The following is a 5,000-nucleotide window of genomic DNA, read 5'->3' as shown; positions in this document are numbered from 1 at the left end:
CAGCTTGAACTTTGTGTCACTGAAAAAGTAGAAGAAATTATAAACACTGTTCCCATCACTTTTTAGCACAGGTAGTTGGATAAAATACAAACTTTATTTCCTTTCATCATTTGAACAGGGCAAAGGAGCATAAAGCACACACAAGCTGCATTCAGCAACAATATTCTTGTTTGTCTTATAAATACAAGGCAGATGCTAATTGAAAACACAAGGAAATTTGATCCTATTAAAAAGGCAGGAAGCTGCATTTAGTCAATTCATCATTAAATGCTTACTACAAGGCAGTGTTGCTGATGAAATAGTGCAAGAGCACACCCTCGTGGACAAAATGCTTACAGCACCTGGTATTCCCAGGCGGTCTCCCATCCAAGTACTAACCAGGCCCGACCCTGCTTAGCTTCCGAGATCAGACGAGATCGGGCGTACCCAGGCTGGTATGGCCGTAAGCGAGAAACAATCTCTTGCTACATCATATATAGTCAAAATGAGTCTGATAAACAGACATTGCATTTTCACCAATTAGATAAGCAGCTTGAACTTTGTGTCACTGAAAAAGTAGAAGAAATTATAAACACTGTTCCCATCACTTTTTAGCACAGGTAGTTGGATAAAATACAAACTTTATTTCCTTTCATCATTTGAACAGGGCAAAGGAGCATAAAGCACACACAAGCTGCATTCAGCAACAATATTCTTGTTTGTCTTATAAATACAAGGCAGATGCTAATTGAAAACACAAGGAAATTTGATCCTATTAAAAAGTCAGGACGCTGCATTTAGTCAATTCATCATTAAATGCTTAATACAAGGCAGTGTTGCTGATGAAATAGTGCAAGAGCACACCCTCGTGGACAAAATGCTTATAGCACCTGGTATTCCCAGGCGGTCTCCCATCCAGGTACTAACCAGGCCCGACCCTGCTTAGCTTCCGAGATCAGACGAGATCGGGCGTACCCAGGCTGGTATGGCCGTAAGCGAGAAACAATCTCTTGCTACAACATATATAGTCAAAGTGAGTCTGATAAAACAGACATTTAGTCAATTCATCATTAAATGCTTAATACAAGGCAGTGTTGCTGATGAAATAGTGCAAGAGCATACCCTCGTGGACAAAATGCTTACAGCACTTGGTTTTCCCAGGCGGTCTCCCATCCAAGTACTAACCAGGCACGACCCTGCTTAGCTTCCGAGATCAGGCGTACCCAGGCTGGTATGGCCGTAAGCGAGAAAGAATCTCTTGCTACAACATATATAGTCAAAATGAGTCTGATAAACAGACATTGCATTTTCACCAATTAGATAAGCAGCTTGAACTTTGTGTCACTGAAAAAGTAGAAGAAATTATAAACACTGTTCCCATCACTTTTTAGCACAGGTAGTTGGATAAAATACAAACTTTATTTCCTTCCATCATTTGAACAGGGCAAAGGAGCATAAAGCACACACAAGCTGCATTCAGCAACAATATTCTTGTTTGTCTTATAAATACAAGGCAGATGCTAATTGAAAACACAAGGAAATTTGATCCTATTAAAAAGTCAGGACGCTGCATTTAGTCAATTCATCATTAAATGCTTAATACAAGGCAGTGTTGCTGATGAAATAGTGCAAGAGCACACCCTCGTGGACAAAATGCTTATAGCACCTGGTATTCCCAGGCGGTCTCCCATCCAGGTACTAACCAGGCCCGACCCTGCTTAGCTTCCGAGATCAGACGAGATCGGGCGTACCCAGGCTGGTATGGCCGTAAGCGAGAAACAATCTCTTGCTACAACATATATAGTCAAAGTGAGTCTGATAAAACAGACATTTAGTCAATTCATCATTAAATGCTTAATACAAGGCAGTGTTGCTGATGAAATAGTGCAAGAGCATACCCTCGTGGACAAAATGCTTACAGCACTTGGTTTTCCCAGGCGGTCTCCCATCCAAGTACTAACCAGGCACGACCCTGCTTAGCTTCCGAGATCAGACGAGATCGGGCGTACCCAGGCTGGTATGGCCGTAAGCGAGAAACAATCTCTTGCTACAACATATATAGTCAAAATGAGTCTGATAAACAGACATTGCATTTTCACCAATTAGATAAGCAGCTTGAACTTTGTGTCACTGAAAAAGTAGAAGAAATTATAAACACTGTTCCCATCACTTTTTAGCACAGGTAGTTGGATAAAATACAAACTTTATTTCCTTCCATCATTTGAACAGGGCAAAGGAGCATAAAGCACACACAAGCTGCATTCAGCAACAATATTCTTGTTTGTCTTATAAATACAAGGCAGATGCTAATTGAAAACACAAGGAAATTTGATCCTATTAAAAAGTCAGGACGGTGCATTTAGTCAATTCATCATTAAATGCTTACTACAAGGCAGTGTTGCTGATGAAATAGTGCAAGAGCACACCCTCGTGGACAAAATGCTTACAGCACCTGGTATTCCCAGGCGGTCTCCCATCCAAGTACTAACCAGGCCCGACCCTGCTTAGCTTCCGAGATCAGACGAGATCGGGCGTACCCAGGCTGGTATGGCCGTAAGCGAGAAACAATCTCTTGCTACATCATATATAGTCAAAATGAGTCTGATAAACAGACATTGCATTTTCACCAATTAGATAAGCAGCTTGAACTTTGTGTCACTGAAAAAGTAGAAGAAATTATAAACACTGTTCCCATCACTTTTTAGCACAGGTAGTTGGATAAAATACAAACTTTATTTCCTTCCATCATTTGAACAGGGCAAAGGAGCATAAAGCACACACAAGCTGCATTCAGCAACAATATTCTTGTTTGTCTTATAAATACAAGGCAGATGCTAATTGAAAACACAAGGAAATTTGATCCTATTAAAAAGTCAGGACGGTGCATTTAGTCAATTCATCATTAAATGCTTACTACAAGGCAGTGTTGCTGATGAAATAGTGCAAGAGCACACCCTCGTGGACAAAATGCTTACAGCACCTGGTATTCCCAGGCGGTCTCCCATCCAAGTACTAACCAGGCCTGACCCTGCTTAGCTTCCGAGATCAGACGAGATCGGGCGTACCCAGGCTGGTATGGCCGTAAGCGAGAAACAATCTCTTGCTACATCATATATAGTCAAAATGAGTCTGATAAACAGACATTGCATTTTCACCAATTAGATAAGCAGCTTGAACTTTGTGTCACTGAAAAAGTAGAAGAAATTATAAACACTGTTCCCATCACTTTTTAGCACAGGTAGTTGGATAAAATACAAACTTTATTTCCTTCCATCATTTGAACAGGGCAAAGGAGCATAAAGCACACACAAGCTGCATTCAGCAACAATATTCTTGTTTGTCTTATAAATACAAGGCAGATGCTAATTGAAAACACAAGGAAATTTGATCCTATTAAAAAGTCAGGACGGTGCATTTAGTCAATTCATCATTAAATGCTTACTACAAGGCAGTGTTGCTGATGAAATAGTGCAAGAGCATACCCTCGTGGACAAAATGCTTACAGCACCTGGTATTCCCAGGCGGTCTCCCATCCAGGTACTAACCAGGCCCGACCCTGCTTAGCTTCCGAGATCAGACGAGATCGGGCGTACCCAGGCTGGTATGGCCGTAAGCGAGAAACAATCTCTTGCTACAACATATATAGTCAAAGTGAGTCTGATAAAACAGACATTTAGTCAATTCATCATTAAATGCTTAATACAAGGCAGTGTTGCTGATGAAATAGTGCAAGAGCATACCCTCGTGGACAAAATGCTTACAGCACTTGGTTTTCCCAGGCGGTCTCCCATCCAAGTACTAACCAGGCACGACCCTGCTTAGCTTCCGAGATCAGACGAGATCGGGCGTACCCAGGCTGGTATGGCCGTAAGCGAGAAACAATCTCTTGCTACATCATATATAGTCAAAATGAGTCTGATAAACAGACATTGCATTTTCACCAATTAGATAAGCAGCTTGAACTTTGTGTCACTGAAAAAGTAGAAGAAATTATAAACACTGTTCCCATCACTTTTTAGCACAGGTAGTTGGATAAAATACAAACTTTATTTCCTTTCATCATTTGAACAGGGCAAAGGAGCATAAAGCACACACAAGCTGCATTCAGCAACAATATTCTTGTTTGTCTTATAAATACAAGGCAGATGCTAATTGAAAACACAAGGAAATTTGATCCTATTAAAAAGGCAGGAAGCTGCATTTAGTCAATTCATCATTAAATGCTTACTACAAGGCAGTGTTGCTGATGAAATAGTGCAAGAGCACACCCTCGTGGACAAAATGCTTACAGCACCTGGTATTCCCAGGCGGTCTCCCATCCAAGTACTAACCAGGCCCGACCCTGCTTAGCTTCCGAGATCAGACGAGATCGGGCGTACCCAGGCTGGTATGGCCGTAAGCGAGAAACAATCTCTTGCTACATCATATATAGTCAAAATGAGTCTGATAAACAGACATTGCATTTTCACCAATTAGATAAGCAGCTTGAACTTTGTGTCACTGAAAAAGTAGAAGAAATTATAAACACTGTTCCCATCACTTTTTAGCACAGGTAGTTGGATAAAATACAAACTTTATTTCCTTTCATCATTTGAACAGGGCAAAGGAGCATAAAGCACACACAAGCTGCATTCAGCAACAATATTCTTGTTTGTCTTATAAATACAAGGCAGATGCTAATTGAAAACACAAGGAAATTTGATCCTATTAAAAAGTCAGGACGCTGCATTTAGTCAATTCATCATTAAATGCTTAATACAAGGCAGTGTTGCTGATGAAATAGTGCAAGAGCACACCCTCGTGGACAAAATGCTTACAGCACCTGGTATTCCCAGGCGGTCTCCCATCCAAGTACTAACCAGGCCCGACCCTGCTTAGCTTCCGAGATCAGACGAGATCGGGCGTACCCAGGCTGGTATGGCCGTAAGCGAGAAACAATCTCTTGCTACATCATATATAGTCAAAATGAGTCTGATAAACAGACATTGCATTTTCACCAATTAGATAAGCAGCTTGAACTT

At 41.1% G+C, this 5,000-nt stretch overlaps 10 non-coding genes and 1 pseudogene across 10 annotated transcripts; all 11 read right to left on the bottom strand.

Annotated features, from left to right (window-relative positions):
- Positions 1-329: 329 nt before the first annotated feature.
- On the bottom strand, positions 330-448 carry LOC145883942 (5S ribosomal RNA). Its single transcript, XR_014395519.1, has one exon. It is a non-coding gene; the product is annotated as a 5S ribosomal RNA (ribosomal RNA).
- Positions 449-857: 409 nt separating this feature from the next.
- LOC145885530 (5S ribosomal RNA) lies at positions 858-976 on the bottom strand. The gene has a single exon (XR_014397113.1). It is a non-coding gene; the product is annotated as a 5S ribosomal RNA (ribosomal RNA).
- A 139-nt stretch (positions 977-1,115) lies between these two features.
- LOC145853594 (uncharacterized) lies at positions 1,116-1,224 on the bottom strand (annotated as a pseudogene).
- Positions 1,225-1,633: 409 nt separating this feature from the next.
- LOC145885529 (5S ribosomal RNA) lies at positions 1,634-1,752 on the bottom strand. The gene has a single exon (XR_014397112.1). It is a non-coding gene; the product is annotated as a 5S ribosomal RNA (ribosomal RNA).
- Positions 1,753-1,891: 139 nt separating this feature from the next.
- LOC145852017 (5S ribosomal RNA) lies at positions 1,892-2,010 on the bottom strand. Its single transcript, XR_014373871.1, has one exon. It is a non-coding gene; the product is annotated as a 5S ribosomal RNA (ribosomal RNA).
- Positions 2,011-2,419: 409 nt separating this feature from the next.
- LOC145883930 (5S ribosomal RNA) lies at positions 2,420-2,538 on the bottom strand. The gene has a single exon (XR_014395507.1). It is a non-coding gene; the product is annotated as a 5S ribosomal RNA (ribosomal RNA).
- A 409-nt stretch (positions 2,539-2,947) lies between these two features.
- Positions 2,948-3,066, bottom strand: LOC145885339 (5S ribosomal RNA). The gene has a single exon (XR_014396920.1). It is a non-coding gene; the product is annotated as a 5S ribosomal RNA (ribosomal RNA).
- Positions 3,067-3,475: 409 nt separating this feature from the next.
- Positions 3,476-3,594, bottom strand: LOC145881603 (5S ribosomal RNA). The gene has a single exon (XR_014393176.1). It is a non-coding gene; the product is annotated as a 5S ribosomal RNA (ribosomal RNA).
- A 139-nt stretch (positions 3,595-3,733) lies between these two features.
- On the bottom strand, positions 3,734-3,852 carry LOC145852016 (5S ribosomal RNA). The gene has a single exon (XR_014373870.1). It is a non-coding gene; the product is annotated as a 5S ribosomal RNA (ribosomal RNA).
- A 409-nt stretch (positions 3,853-4,261) lies between these two features.
- LOC145883919 (5S ribosomal RNA) lies at positions 4,262-4,380 on the bottom strand. Its single transcript, XR_014395495.1, has one exon. It is a non-coding gene; the product is annotated as a 5S ribosomal RNA (ribosomal RNA).
- A 409-nt stretch (positions 4,381-4,789) lies between these two features.
- LOC145883908 (5S ribosomal RNA) lies at positions 4,790-4,908 on the bottom strand. Its single transcript, XR_014395484.1, has one exon. It is a non-coding gene; the product is annotated as a 5S ribosomal RNA (ribosomal RNA).
- Positions 4,909-5,000: the final 92 nt, after the last annotated feature.

This window comes from Salmo salar, chromosome 08 (assembly GCF_965601325.2).
Source record: "Salmo salar chromosome 08, fSalSal1, whole genome shotgun sequence".
Taxonomy (NCBI): Eukaryota; Metazoa; Chordata; class Actinopteri; order Salmoniformes; family Salmonidae; genus Salmo; species Salmo salar.
This window is presented reverse-complemented; position numbering and strand designations above follow the sequence as displayed.